The 16845-nt window shown below is 36.2% G+C and overlaps 1 pseudogene; it reads left to right on the forward strand.

Annotated features, from left to right (window-relative positions):
• Positions 1-16845, forward strand: part of LOC109674817 (UDP-glucuronosyltransferase 2B4-like) — an 83954-nt pseudogene that overhangs the window by 34138 nt on the left and 32971 nt on the right.

Here is a 16845-nt window from a genome sequence, read left to right on the forward strand (position 1 = left end):
TACAGGAGACACTGAAGAAATTCCAAGACAACAAAAATAGAGAATTTGAAAAAGCAAAAGAAGAAATAAAGGAAACCATAGAAGCATTGTAAAACACCAAAGTGAAACAGTGAACATGATGAATAAACAGATAAATGAACTCAGGACAAAAATAGACAAAATTAAAGAGGAAACCACCCAGGATATGGAAAACCTCAGAAAAAAGAAGGAAATAGAACTGCAAAACAAAACGCAAGGCCAATCCAGCAGAATAGAACAAACAGAAGACAGAATCTCAGAACTTGAAGATGAAATGGTAATTAAAGGAAAAACAGAAGAACTATTAATTAAACAACTCAAGACCTGTGAAAAGAAAATGCAAGAACTCACCAACTCCATCAAAAGAACAAACTTGAGAATCATGGGCATCGAAGAAGGAGAAGAGATGCAAGTAAAGGGAATGCGTAATATATTCAACAAAATAATAATAGAAAATTTCCCAAAACTAGAGAAAGATACTCCCATACAGATGCAAGAGGCCTCCAGGACACCAAACAGAACAGATCAAAATAGAACTACCCCTCGACATAGCATCATTAAAACAACAAGTTCAGAAACTAAGGAAAGAATATTGAAGGCTGTAAGAGAGAAAAAAAAAGTGACATACAAAGGTAAACCCATCAAAATCGCAGCAGACTTCTCAACATAAACATTAAAAGCAAGAAGAGCATGGGGTGAGATCTTCCAGGCAATGAATGAAAATAACTTCAACCCCAGTATACTCTACCCAGCAAAACTATCATTCAAAATAGATGGAGCAATAAATGTCTTCCATGATAAGCAGAAACTAAAACAATATGTGTCCACAAGGCCACCACTACAAAAGATTCTGCAAGGGATTCTGCACACAGAAAGTGAAACACAACTTAACCATGAAAAAACAGGCAGCACCAAACTACAGGAAAAGAAAAAGCAAGAAAGTAGAGAGTAACCCTAACTTAGGTACACACAATCAAATCTTCAAACAACTAAGACAACTAAATGACAGGAATCACCACATACCTACCAGTACTAATGCTTAATGTTAACGGACTTAATTAAAACATCAAAAGGCACCTCTTGACAAAATGGATTAAAAAGGAAGATCCAATAATTTGTTGCTTACAGGAGACCCATCTCACCAACAGAAATAAGCATAGGCTTAGGATGAAAGGCTGGAAGAAAATTTACCAAGCCAATGGCCCCCGAAAACAGGCAGGAGTAACAATACTTATCTCTGACAAAGTAGACTTCAAACCTACATTGATCAAATGAGATAAAGAAGGACATTCCATACTAATAAAAGGAGAAATAGACCAAAAGGAAATAATAATCATCAACCTGTATGCACCCAATGTCAACGTACCCAATTTCATCAAACATACCCTGAAAGACCTAAAAGCATATATAAATGCCAACACAGTGGTTGTGGGAGACTTTAACACCCCATTATCATCAATACATAGGTCATCCAAACAAAAAATCAATAAAGAAATCCAAGAGCTAAAATATGCAATAGATCAAACGGACCTAGTTGATATCTACAGAACATTTCATCCAACCTATACACAATATACATTCTTCTCAGCAGCCCATGGAACCTTCTCCAAAATAGATCATATCCTAGGGCACAAAACAAGTCTCAGCAAATACAAGAAAATAGAAATTATACTGTGCATACTATCTGATCACAATGCAGTAAAAGTAGAACTCAACAACAAAAGTAAAGACAAAAAACATGCAAACAGCTGGAAACTAAATATCTCATTACTTAATGAAGAATGGTTCATCAATGAAATAAAGAGGAAATTAAAAAGTTCCTGGAAGTAAATGAAAATGAAAACACAACCTACCGGAACCTATGGGACACAGCTAAGGAAGTCCTGAGAGGAAAGTTTATAGCCATGAGTGCATATATTAAATAGACTGAAAGATTCCAAATCAATGACCTAATGATACATCTCAAACTCCTAGGAAAACAAGAACAAGCAAATCCCAAGACAAATAGAAGGAGAGAAATAATAAAAATAAGAGCTGAAATCAATGAAATAGAAACCAAAAAAACCATACAAAGAATTAATGAAACAAAAAGTTGGTTCTTTGAAAAAATTAACAAGATCGATAGACCCTTGGCAAACCTGACTAAAATGAGGAGAGAAAAAACCCAAATTACTAGAATCAAATTAGTAGAATGAAAAAGGGGAGATAACAACAAACACCATGGAAGTCCAGGAAATCATCAGAGACTACTTTGAGAACCTATATTCAAATAATTTGAAAATCTTAAAGAAATGGACAGATTTCTAGATACATATGATCATCCAAAACTGAACCAAGAGGAACTTAATCTGAATAGATCTATAACACAAAATGAAATTGAAGCAGCAATCAAGGGTCTCCACAAAAAGAAAAGTCCAGGACCTGATGGATTCTCTGCTGAATTCTATCAGACCTTTAAAGAACAACTGATACCAACCCTCCTTAAACTGTTCCACGAAATAGAAAGGGAAGGAAAACTGCCAAACACATTTTATGAAGCCAGTATTACACTTATCCCAAAACCAGGCAAAGACACGTAAAAAAAGGAGAACTATAGGCCAATCTCCTTAATGAACATTGACACAAAAAACCTCAACAAAATAATGGCAAACCGAATTCAACAACACATCAAAAAGATTATTCACCATGACCAAGTAGGCTTCATGCCAGGGATGCAGGGGTGGTTCAACATACGAAAATCAATAAACATAATCAACCACATTAACAGAAGCAAAGACAAAAACCACTTGATCATCTCAATAGATGCAGAAAAATCCTTTGATAAGATCCAACACCATTTTATGATAAAAGCTCTAAGAAAACTAGGAATAGAAGGAAAGTACCTCAACATTATAAAAGCTATGTATGACAAACCTACAGCTAGCATTATACTTAACAGAGAAACACTGAAACCATTCCCTCTAAAATCAGGAACCAGACAAGGAAGACCACTATCTCCACTCCTATTCAACATAGTCCTGGAATTCCTAGCCAGAGCAATTAGGCAAGAAGAAGGAATAAAAGGAATACAAATAGGTAAAGAAACTGTCAAAATATCCCTATTTGCAGACAACATGATCCTATACATTAAAGACCCAAAAAATTCTACTCAGAAGCTTCTAGACATCATCAATAGCTATAGCAAAGTAGCACGATATAAAATCAACATAGAAAAATCATTCGCATTTCTATACACTAACAATGAGCAAACTGAAAAAGAATGTATGAAAACAATTCCATTTACAGTAGCCTCAAAAAAAATCAAATACCTAGGTGTAAACCTAAAAAAAGACGTGAAAGACCTCTACAAGGAAAACTATAAACTTCTGAAGAAAGAGATTGAGGAAGACTATAGAAAGTAGAAAGATCTCCCATGCTCATGGATTGGTAGAATCAACATTGTAAAAATGTTGATACTCCCAAAAGTAATCTACATGTTAAATGCAATTCCCATCAAAATTCCAATGACATTCATTAAAGAGTTGAAAAATCTACTGTGAAATTTATATGGAAACACAAGAGGCCACGAATAGCCAAGGCAATACTCAGTCAAAAGAACAATGCAGGAGGTATCATAATACCTGACTTCAAACAATATTACAAAGCAATAACAATAAAAAAAGCATGGTACTGGCACAAAAACAGACATGAAGACCAGTGGAACAAAATAGAGGACCCAGATATGAAGCCACACAACTATAACCAACTTGTCTTTGACAAAGGTGCTAAAAATATACAATGGAGAAAAGACAGCCTCTTCAACAAAAACTGTTGGGAAAACTGGTTAGCAGTTTGCAAAAAACTGAAACTAGATCCATGTATATCACCCTATACCATATTAACTCAAAATGGATAAAGGATCTTAATATCAGACCACAAACTCTAAAGTTGATACAGGAAAGAGTAGGAAATACTCTGGAGTTAGTAGGTATAGGTGAGAACTTTCTCAATGAAACCCCAGCAACACAGCAACTAAGAGATAGCATAGATAAATGGGATCTCATAAAGCTAAAAAGCTTCTGTTCATCAAAAGAAATGGTCTCTAAACTGAAGATGGTCTCTACCCACAGAGTAGGAGAAAGTATTTGCCAGCTATACATCAGACAAAGGACTGATAACCAGAGTATATAGGGAACTTAAAAAACTAAATTCTCCCAAAACTAATGAACTAATGGGCAATTGAACTAAAAAGAACTTTCTCAAAGAAGAAATTCAAATGGCCAAAAAACACATGAAAAAATGCTCACCATCTCTAGCAATAAAGGAAATGCCAATTAAAACCACACTAAGATTCCACCTCACCCGTTAGAATAGCCATCATTAGCAACACCACCAACAACAGGTGTTGGCGAGGATGTGGGGGAAAAGGAACCCTCTTACACTGTTGGTGGGAATGTAAACTAGTACAACCACTCTGGAAAAAAATTTGGAGGCTACTTAAAAAGCTAAACATTGATCTACCATTTGATCCAGCAATACCACTCTTGGGGATATACCCAAAAGACTGTGACACAGGTTACTCCAGAGGCACCTGCACATCCATGTTTATTGCGGCACTATTCACAATAGCCAAGTTATGGAAATAGCCAAAATGCCCCACCACTGATGAATGGATTAAAAAAATGTGGTATCTATACACAATGAAATTTTATGCATCCATGAAGAAGAATGAAATGTTATCATTCGCTGGTAAATGGATGGAATTGGAGAACATCATTCTGAGTGAGGTTAGCCTGGCCCAAAAGACCAAAAGTCATATGTTCTCCCTCATATGTGGACATTAGATCAAGGGCAAACACAACAATGGGATTGGACTTTGAGCACATGATAAAAGCGAGAGCACACAAGGGAGAGGAGAGGATAGGTAAGACACCTAAAAAACTAGCTAGCATTTGTTGCCCTTAACGCAGAGAAACTAAAGCAGATACCTTAAAAGCAACTGAGGCCAATAGGAGAAGGGGACCATGAACTAGAGTCAAGGTGAGATCAAAAAGAATTCAGCTAGAAGTTAACACACACGCACAGGAAATTAATATGAGTCAACTCCCTGTATAGCTATCCTTATCTCAACCAGCAAAAACCCTTGTTCTTTCCTATTATGGCTTATACTCTCTCTTCAACAAAATTAGAAATAAGGGCAAAATAGTTTCTGCTGGGTATTGAGAGGGTAGGGGGAAGAGGGAGGGGCCAGAGTCGGTGGTAAGGGAGGGGGTAGGGACAGGGGGGAGAAATGACCTAAGCCTTGTATGCACATATGAATAATAAAATAAAATAAAATAAAAAATTATACAGACCAAATATAGCAAGAATAACCCATTTGATAAATCTTTTTGATCATGTCAATAATTTAGACACTACTTTAATCATTAAACCATCTGAGGGAGAGTGTTGCCATTCTCTTGTTAAGTTTACAGGCAACCAAACATCTTTTCTTGCCCTCTTAAGAGGACCAATTAATAGACAAAGAATTGTTAACAAAGGTGTATAATTTGCAATCAAAGCAGACAACATTTTTAAAGTAAAATGAAAACTAAAAGTTCCAAGAGCTATGAGAACATTTCTTCTTAAAAGTAAGAGTGTGCATCTTATATTATGTAGCCTGTTCCATTTGTTAATCTTTAGGAGTCTCCCTCTGAGGGGTGGTCATCACTTTCTTGGACATGTTTGTTGGTTTTCCTGGGCCTGACACTCCGAAGAGGAATCCATAATGTTTCCATGGACATCTGTAGAATTACAAGCATATAACACTTTCCCTGTTTTAAGTAAGAGCCCATGCAACCAAGAGTTAAAAGATTTATACCAAATAGGGATTTGTATGTCTGGCAAAGAGGGAGGTTCACTCCCACACAAAATATCATCCTGAGGTAAATTTTAAAAATTTAAAGTAAAAAGTGTTAAAGCTAAGATATTTTGGGGAGTTCCCCCTTTTTTATTTTTTAACAATTGTGTTTTTAAAGTTCTATGTGTCCTTTCAATGATAGCTTGTCCTTGTGGATTATAAGGGAGGCCAGTGACATGAACAATGTTTCATCCCTTACAAAATTGTTTAAATCGATGACCTGTATATGCAGGGCCATTGTGTATTTTAAGTTTAGAAGGCATTCCCATAACCGCAAAACATTGAAAAAGAGAGGCAATGATGGCACGAACATTTTCATTGCATTGAGGAACATCCCAAATGAATTTAGAGTAGGTATCAATAACAACATGTAAATATGGTTGCTGTGGAAAAAAGATTTACAATGTAAAGGAGCACATACAGGACAAGATTTGATTATATCATGAGCAGTATGAAGAGGAATTTTATAATGCACATGTAATCTGTTGGCATTAGTATGTAAATGCTGATGTTCTTTTTCAGGGGAAGAAAACACTGTACATGAAAGTTTATCTGCAACATCATTTCCTTGCACTAGAGGGCTGGGCAGATTATAATGAGCCCTAATATAAGTAACATATAAGGGATAAGTGCAGGTTTGTATTAGATGTTGTAATGTGGATAATAATGTTTTCATAACTTTATGAGTAGTAGAAATAAGGGCAGTTTCAATAGCAGGAGACAGTCTTACTACATAAGCTGAATCTGAGACAGTATTTAATGGTTTAATCTGTTATTTTTTGCAATAAATAAATCAGAACTGCTAATTCTACCTTTTGTGCAGAAGAATAATTAGTTTGAATAGTTTCATGTAAATCAGGTCCATGTATGCCTCCTTTACCAGAGATGATCCATCTATATAATAAACTGAAGTATGAGATATAGGATTTAATTTTACTATAGTGTTAATAATAAATGGAGTTCATTTAAAAAAAATCCCACAACTTACCTGCTGGGTAATGATTACCTACATATCAATAATAATTGCTTATACTATTACTTAAATTATCATTAAGGGGTAACAGATTTTCAAACTGTTTGTTAGTAAGGGGTAAAATAATGAGTTGTGGATCAAATCCCAAAATCTGTAGGCATCTTGTTCTTCCCTGTATAATTAAAGAGAATATTAGATCAATATATGAAGTTAACACTTTAGTTTTCTTTTGTTTTAAATATAAGCACACTAAAGGAGAGTTCTCTTGGGCTAAAATTCCTGTAGGAGAATGTGGAGAAAGAAATATTAACAGGGAAATAGGTTTTAAAAGATCAAATCTTGTTAGAAAGGCAGTCTGTAACTGTGACTCAAAAAATTGTAATTCATTTTCAGCAGCAAGTATTAAAGTCTGAGGGCTGTCCAGGGTGGTATCACCTTCCAAGATAGAAAACAAATTAATAAGTTTATAATTTGGTATACCTAAAGAAAGACAAAGCCAATTAATGTCTCCTAGTAACTTTTGAAAATCATTTAGGGTTTTTAATGAGTCTCTTCTTATGGCAGATTTTTGAGGATGAACGATGAGTCACTCGACTGCATGACCTAAATATTGAAACTGAGTGTAGTTTGTATGTTTTCAGGAGCTATTACCAATCCTCCTGTTTATAAAACTTTTTTAGTGGTTTCAAAATTTTTATGTAATTGTTTAGAACATGCATGAGAAATTAAAATGTCATCCATATAGTGGATGATATATGCATCAGGAAATGTTACTCTAATAGGTTGTAATATTTTTCCTACAAAATACTGACACATAGTGGAGAAATTAGTCATATCCTGTGGCATCACAGTCCAGTGATATCTCTGTAAAGGTTCTTGTTGTTTTAAGCTAGGGACAGAAAATTCAAACCTTTCCCTGTCTTTGGGATGTATAGATATTGTATAAAAGCAATCTTGTAAATCTAAAACAATCAAAGGCCATTCTTTAGGAATACATGCAAGAGTAGGCAATCCAGGTTGTAAAGCTCCCATAGTTACAATAGATATATTTACATATCTTAAATCTATAAGAAGTCCCCATTTTCCTGATTTTTTCTTAATAACAAACACTGGGAAATTCCAAGGAGAAAAAGAAGGTTCTATATATTTGTGCTCTAATTGTTCTTTAACTAATTGTTTTAAAGCCTGCAATTTTTCATTATTCAGGGGCCACTAAGGAGTCCAAATGGGAGAATCTGTTTTCCACTGAATGGGAATAGGGTTGGGCTTTATAAACTCAATGGCCTCTAAGAAAAACCCAGTCCTTGTCAATCGTGTTTAATATTTGATGTAATGATATCAGATTGTCCCTGTAAATTTTTTCCTAAACCTTTTCCAGGACCATATCCCACTCTATTCATAATTTGTAAAGATTGTTCAGAATATGTAGTGGAAACATAAATTTCAGCAATCCATTGTTGTAAGAGATCTTGGCCCCATAAATTCATAGGAATTGGGGCAATATATGGTTGAAGAACAGCCTGTAAACCTTCAGTACCTTCACATTTAAGTTTTTGGACACTTTGTTGTAATTGTGATGTCATCATAGTGCCTACTCCTTGTATAGAAGAATCAGCATCTTTAGTGGGCCAAGTATGAGGCCACTTTAAAAACACAATTGTTAAAAAATAAAAAAAGGGTAATTGTTGGAGCCAGCACTGGGACCTTGCCTGTGTGAGTTGGCATCTGGCCTTGTGAGAATGCTACAAGGAACTGAGGCAAAAGTCTCAGATCAGACCTTGCCTGTGTCAGTTGGTATCTGGCCTTGTGAGGAAGCCAGATGTCCAGAAAAACAGTATTCAAGGTTCCCAGATGGCTTCATGTCCTTCAGATGTAAATAAGAAAGTTATGCTGACCATGTGCTTCTCCTGCTTTTGTTCCTGTTTTAAAGGAGACATAACAAAGAGTTAATACTGTGCTCTCCTCTACTAATGTAACTTTACACATAGTACTTGGTGTGCTTTTTCTGAACAAATACTCTCTGTGTAAAAGGAGTTTATAAAAACAATAATATGCTTCATTAAGGTGGCTATTGAGCAGGACTCAGTAGTCCCCCCATTCTGTTACAGCTTTCAGTCACCCAGGTTCCGCAGGTAAATGGCTAACAGTTGGCACCTGAAACAGGTACCTGTAGGATAATTTGAAAGTGATGTGGAAACCCTCACAGAAGGAGGTAAGTGAGATAATATGGGGCAAAATCAGTACAGAGTGCAGCCTTTTCTTTCACTCATACATCATTTTTTATTATGAATAGGAGCTCCAGTTTCCAAACAGCAGTTAAAGGACTGCTTAGAAGTAATTTGTGAGTATAATCCTTGCTTTCCTGAGGAAGGTATTTTAGATGAAGAAGTTTGGGAGCGAGCACATAAAAATGTTGAAAAGACATACAGACAGGGAGAAAAGATACCGGTTCATTTTTGGATAACATGTGCTCTGGGTAAATCTGTAATTCTTGTACTTTGGGGAGAGAAAAGGGAAGAAAATTTAGAAAAAGATACTATAGCCTCCCTTCATGAGTATGAATGAGATATAGGAGATATGAAAAAAATCACTGAGGAAAGTAAACAGCTTACAAAATATATGTAATGAAACCTGCATAAGGTCCAACAACTGAGGTAAATTTGTGAAAGTTCTTCACAATCTAATCTATTATTGAAGTAGCATTACATTTCAATGACCAGAAGGCAATAGTGTTAGTAGGGGGCAATAAAGATTTCAAGTACGGAATGTAATACAATGTTAAGAATTGGTGGTATTGTCTCTCATTATTAATTGAAGAAACATTTGAATTCAAACCAATAGATATGAAGCCTCCTTCCCATATTTTATGCAGATAGTAGCTGAGCCCTCAAATAGCTTGCTTTTTATTAATTATTAAATACTCAAACATCAGTATATAAAAGAATACACTTATCTTTTATAAAATTTATCTTATAAAGATAAATAATATATTTTCATCACAACGCATCAACATTCCTAAAAATGAACACAAGGCATTCATTATCTTCAGTTAAAAATAAAGTGGAAAAATTATGTAAAAAACTATCAAGAAAAATGGCAGATGTGATGAATAATTGGATTGGCAATTTTCAAAGAAACCTTAGCTATATTCTACATATCTTCCATTAATAAATGACTTAAGAGAGACATACAAGCATCTGGGAAGATCCTGACACACCATAATATGTGTGGACATGGAAACTCTGACTGCCATCTGCCTGAATTGACCTATTTCCACCTGAGTCTGTTTGCAACCCTGCCAGCAAAAATGCAACACAGAGCACTGCAGAAAGAGAGCTGCAAACATCTGGAAAGATCTGGACCTGCAAAACATGTGCAGACACAGAACTTCAGCACTTGCACAGCAACTCTATGTCATTTATGCTGAATCATTTGCAGGACAATTTTCAGAAAATTTCAATGACCTAATATGGTTAGGCAAACTAACTTCCCTTTATAATGTTGATATCTTTGTGCTTCTCCTTCAGCTATAAAGAGAACACTATGAGGTTATCAAGAATTAATCATGATCAGTCAATCTGATCAAGCCATCTTCAGGATTAAATTTGTCATGAACCACAAAGGAGCCAAGCATCTTTGCCCAGCTGTCCATGAACTCACATGGATCCAGTACCACTCTCTGGATGTGATTGAGGGGGTAGAAGGGAGAGGGAGGGGGCAGAGTGGGTGGTAAGGGAGGGAGTGGGGGCAGGGGGGAGAAATGACCCAAGCCTTGTATGCACATATGAATAATAAAAAAAAGAATAGATGATCATAGACTTTCATCACAATGTATTAACATTCTTAAAATGATTATAAACATTGGCTTTAGTTAAAAACGTAGAGGAAAAATGATATCAAAAAATTAAGAAAAATGACTGAGTTGTGGAGAATAATACTTTTGGGAATTTTAAAGTAACATTCACTGTAACCTACATACCTCACATTAATAAATAAGCAAAAGCTTATAGTGTGTGCACAGTGCAGCAATACCAAATATTTTATCCAAGTATGCTTTCCTAAACTATGTCAGACTTTTTATATGTTTATTTGGAAACTGAGGGCAATAAACAAATATTAAAGCTAACCATTGGTTGTAGGATGAAAAAAAACACACATATATATGTATATATATATAATCCCAAGTACAAGTTAACTTATGTGCATATATTACATGAGCAGAATAAAAAATGAATATGATCTGAAATTTACAATATTGTGAGTCCAAACGAACTAATCTTCCTGATACCTTGATTATCTCAGGTATTTTGTTATAGTAACAGAAAGCTGACTAACCTATGGGTGAGTACATTGATTAATATGGTATTAATATCTTATAGATAGAAATTTTATTTTAAATAATGGCATGATTGGGGAACTGAATAGAGAGAATTTCTCAAAAATTTCCAAGCACGCACACACACATACCTTTACCAGAGTTTGATAAACTTTGAAATAATTTGATCAATTTACAACAGCTCTCTACCTCATAAAGGCCAGATAAATATCACTCATTGTTGTGCAAGTTTTTCCTATAGGGCACAAAGAATTGAAGATGAGTCATCCTCACAGCCAGTTACACAGAGAATTCTACTGAAGCATAAATTTGAAAGCAGGGAATGTTATCATACATAAACATGAGCCATGTAATAAGATCCTTTACACAGTAAATATGCACAATGACATCAGAATCACAAGAAGCACTGTAGGAATCCTTTCAAATTCACTGAAATTCTACATGACAAAACTACACTCTTGAAAAAACAGCCTTTCCTAACTTCCTTCCTTTAAGGAGTCATTTAGGGGAAGACATTGGGAAATTCTGACAGAGTATAAGATAAACTATTAAGAAATATAAGAAAAATCAAATTAAGAGAAAAGGTGTATAGTTATTTTAATCATCACTAATTCTACCACATTGTTCTGATAAACAGGGAAAAAACTCTAATGTATGAACTAAAATACTTCTTCAGATAACCTTCATATAATACCAGACTTAGTAAAACTATACTGATAAATAAATAATAGTCAAACTCATATGAAAAGTGAAAATCTGAGTGAAGTATATTCTTAGAGCACTTTCCCTCTTTAGAGCACTTTCCCTCCCACGTTAAAGAAAAATATTCACAACCCATCTTAAAGACAAAGAGGTGGTTATCATTCAAGACCATCACAACAGGTGTTTGCACTACTACAGTCCTGCTTTGAGAGGTGAGAGCTATGGTTTGAGTATGACTTTGAACATCACAAAGTCATGTTGAAGTTGACCCCAGTGTAACAATATTGAAAGTTACTGATGTTTTTGAGAGTTGAATAAAATGGATTATTATGTGTCACCAGGAAATGCATTAAATTTGGCAAAATTAGATTAAATTGTTGTTAGAGAAGGTTGTTGTAAAACAAGCCTACCCACATGCTTTGCTTTTTTCTGCACAGTTGTAATTCCCACTCCAAATCCCTACTATTTTAGTATGTAGCTGGAGAGCTCCCTGCAAATGCTACCATTTTGTTGTATGGAATTTAAGATTTATAGAACTATGAGATAAACAAACTTTTGTTCTTGTAAATTGCAATGACTGAAATTTTTCTCACACAAAAAAGTAGATTAGAAAAGGATAAAGATTGGGCCTCATTCCAAACACAGCACAATTTCACAATTATGTGGATATACTATAAAACAATGGATTTTATAGTTTACATTTGTTCATTGTATGTTATATTTATTCTACAGCATCAGAGTTCTCAAGACAGGGTATATTATAAGGAAAAGAGATTCAGTCCTCTCATGATTCTAATATCCATAAAGTCCACTTAGCATGATTTCACACATCTGGTTATAGACCTTTGAGTGCTTTCTATCATGGCAGACATTAATTAATATTTAACAGAGGAATGCAGGCAAGATTACACATTGTTGACATCACTAAACTCTGGCAGCACCTAACTACCCAGAAGGAAGACAGTGAAGACACTCACAAGGTACCATAACCAGCAAGAAGCAAAACTCTCTTTGACTGCACAAAGAAGCAATTAACTATGGGAAAATATGTCACACAAGTCATTGCTCCCAGCCTTGTAGTCTCCCAGTTCCACTGCTCCATATTCTGTGGTAAGTCCTGCTTTCCTGGACACAAAGAGACTGTGAGCTCCATGCTCCTCCTGCACTAAGACCCAAAACCCCATTCCCTGAAATGTTGGGGAAATTCACACCACAGCACAAGCAAGCCCCAGGACCCCTGCTGCTCCATGGTTGCCAAAAGGCACATAGCCACTGGCTTTGTTCTCTTGTACCTGCAGTTTTCATGGGTTTGGCTCCTAAAAGCCTGCACCCCTGTACAAGTGGGCAATGGGTCCTCTAGGAGCCAAATGGCACAGCCCTCTGGCTTTGTTCTCTCATACCTGCAATGGCTGCTCTGCTCAGCTCTTGGAAGCCAGTACCCCTGGGCCTCCTGCTCCCATGTGAGCACCAGAAGGCACAAGCCTGCCAGGCTTGCTGCCCCAAAGGCACTGGTAGCTTCATACTTAGTGCCAGGAACCTGCTGCCAGATGCATAAGCCTATCCTAGGTCCCATGATTTGCTACTGTGACAGGGCCAGGTGACCTGCCTCTCCACAATGCATAGAGACCCAGCCCTCTGCATCACATCTTCCTTCAGGAGAGTCCCCACTACTTCATCAAAGAGCAGGAGCCCCAGATCCTTGGCTGAGCAGTAATTTGCCATTTTGCAGGCACCAGGAGACCTGATTCTATAAGGTGCACAGGGCCCAGCAATCCTCACTGCACTAGAGCACAGGAGAGTTCCTGGCCCCCCTCCCTCATATCAGAGTGGAAACTCAACTTGCCCACTGAGTGGTTACCTGCTACTCTGCAAGTGCCAGGAAGCCTGCATAAAGACCCAGTGCTCACTATCATGTCCCTAGCTCATGGGAGAGTCACCACACACCAGCCAAAGCAAAGAATCCAGCTGCCTCAAAAGGGGAAGAAAGAGGTAACCGTTGCAGACAGTGCCAGGATGCCAGCTTCCCCAAGATGCCCAGAGGCTCAGGGTTCCCCACTGTACCCACCTGCAAGAGAGTTCCTGCTCCCTTTTCAAAGAGTAGGAAACCAAGCTCTTCCAGTGAGTAGTATTCTGCTTCTCTGCCAACACCAGAAGGTCTGCCTCCCCAAGAGGCACTGAGACCACACCTGCCTCTGAGTAAGTTCATGTTCCCCACCAAAGAGTGGGAACCCCACTTCCTCCAGTGAGAACTAATCTGCTACTCTGTAGGAGGCACTAGGAGGCCTGCTCCCCCAAGGTACACAGAGGGCCAACACTCCCCACTATGACTATCTACAGGAGAGTCCCTGCTTCCTCAGCTTAAGGTTTCCATTGTGCCTCTTTCTGAGGAAAATTGCTGAACCCCAAGAGGAAAAGCTAAAATCCCCAACCACAAGGGCACAAAGGACTGAAACCTCAAACCAAAAGAAACTCGAGGTGTGTAAATCTTTACTCAGAATGAAAGAGCAAGACCACAGCTCTTCCTCAAAAGCCAACTCCACCACAAAGGATTTAAGCAAGTATCTAGAGAAGAAATATCAAATACTGGATTCTAAAAGTAATAGTAAGAATGATTAATGACCACAAAGAAGAAACACAAAAGATAGGGTCTGATCTCTGTGAATAAACAAATATATGAGCTCAAACAGAATACAAACAGATGAATGAAATTAAGAAGAGCATGCAAGTTATGAAAGAAGAAATCAGCAAACATGTAAAAATCCTGAAAAATAATCAATCTGAAATGAACAGCTCAATATCCTAAATAAAAATATCAATCAAAAGCTTGACTGAAAGAGTAGAGCAATTTGAAAATAGAATATCAGGAACAGAGACAAACTATAGGATTTAGATGGAATATTAAAAGATCATGAAAATAAGAAAATATAAATGGTACATTCAAGACATCTGGGACACCATGATAAGACCATGATAAGGAATCATGGGTATAGAAGGAAAAGAGGTACAAACTAAAGGCATAGACAACCTGTTCAATAGAATAATATCCAAAATTTTCCCTAATCTCAAGAGATAGTCATCCAGATGCAGGAAGTTTATTGAACATTAAACTGTCAGGACCAGAACAGAAATACCCACAAATATAACATGATCAAAACACACAACACAGAGAACAAAGAAAGAATACTGAAAATGGCAAAAGAGAAAAGACAAGTCACATATAAATGCAAACCCATTAGAATATTAGCAGATTTCTTAACACAAACTCTAAATGCAAGTAGGTCATGGAAAGACATAATTCAGGCCCTGAAAGAAAAAAACTGTTAATTTAACTACTGTATGGAGCAAAACTAATTAAAGGAGAAATTAAAATCTTCCACAACAAGAAAAAACTAAAGCAATTCATGACTACCAAGTCAGCACTACAAAAAATACTGAAAGATCTCTTATACACAGAAGAAGAAACTAGACGGAGATAGGAAGATGCAAGAAATAATAAAACCTTTTGACCAGCCAGACCAGTAAACAAAGAATAGTTAAAAAAATAAACAACAAAGGAATAAAAATGACTGGAAATACAAATAATGACTTCTCAATATTAACACTGAATGTAAATTTTCTCAATGCCTCAATCAAAAGACATAGAATAGCAAACTGGGTTAAAAAACAAGAAGGAACTATATGTTGCTTACAAAAGACTCATCTGCCTGAAAAAAATAAGCACTGGCTTAGAGTCATAGGGTGCAAAAATGTTTTCCAAGGAAATGGTCTCAAAAACAGGCAGGAATAGCTACACTCATATCTGACAAAGTAGACTTCAGACTTAAATTATTGAGAAGAGACAATGAAGGTCACTAAATATTAATTAAAGAAACAATTTATCAAGAGGAAATATCAATTCTTGACATATGTGCACCAAAAATAGGGGTACCTATCTACATTAAAAAACCTCTAATGGGCCAAAGAGCACAGATAGACCCTAACACAGTGATATTGGGAGACCTGAGCACCCACTGTCAAAAATAGATTGTGAACTCAAGCAAAATATCAACAAAGAAACTTCAGAACTTCTGCACACATTAGAAAAAATGGACATAACAGAAAACTGCAGAGTATTTCACCCAAGAACCAGACAATACACATTCTTTTCTGCAGGTCATGTAACTTTTTCATAAATAGATCATATTTTAGGACATAAAGCAAATCTAAACAAATTCAAGAACATTGAAATAACCCCCTGTATCATATCAGATCACAGTGGAATAAAACTGTACCTCAGTAGCAAAAAACCCATAGACAATATCAAACACATGTTGACTGAACAACACACTGCTAAATGACCAGTGCAGAAATAGGGAAGAATTAAAAAAGTTTCTAGACTCTAATGAAAATGAAAATACAACCTAGTAGAAACCCTGGAACACAGTAAAGACTGTGCTAAGGGAAAAGACTATAGTTATAAGTGCCTACATTTAAAAAAAACACAGAGACTTCTCAAATAAGCAACCTAATGATGCATCTTAAACTTCTAGAAAAAGAAGAACAAACTGAACTTCAAACCAGCAGACTGTCAGGGAAAAAAAGATCAGGGCTGAGATTAATGTCATCAAGACAAAAAAGCCAATATGAGGAATCAATGAAACAAAATGGTGGTTCTTTGAAAAGATTAACAAAATCAAGGAACCCTTAGCCAACATGACAAAACAGAGGAGGGAAAAGACTCAATGAAATCAGAGATGAAAAAGGGACATAACCACAAATATTAATGAAATTCATAGGATCATTAGAGAGTGCTTTAAAAACCTATATTTGGGCTGGCAGAGTAACTCAAGTGATAGATGATCTTCCTACCAAATGTGAGACTCTGAGCTCAGACCCCAGCACTGCCAAAAAAAACTTTAAGTAAACTGAGAAATCTAGATGAAATGGATAAATTTCTTT

The sequence above is a fragment of the Castor canadensis genome, chromosome 9 (genome assembly GCF_047511655.1).
Source record: "Castor canadensis chromosome 9, mCasCan1.hap1v2, whole genome shotgun sequence".
In the NCBI taxonomy this organism is placed as follows: domain Eukaryota; kingdom Metazoa; phylum Chordata; class Mammalia; order Rodentia; family Castoridae; genus Castor; species Castor canadensis.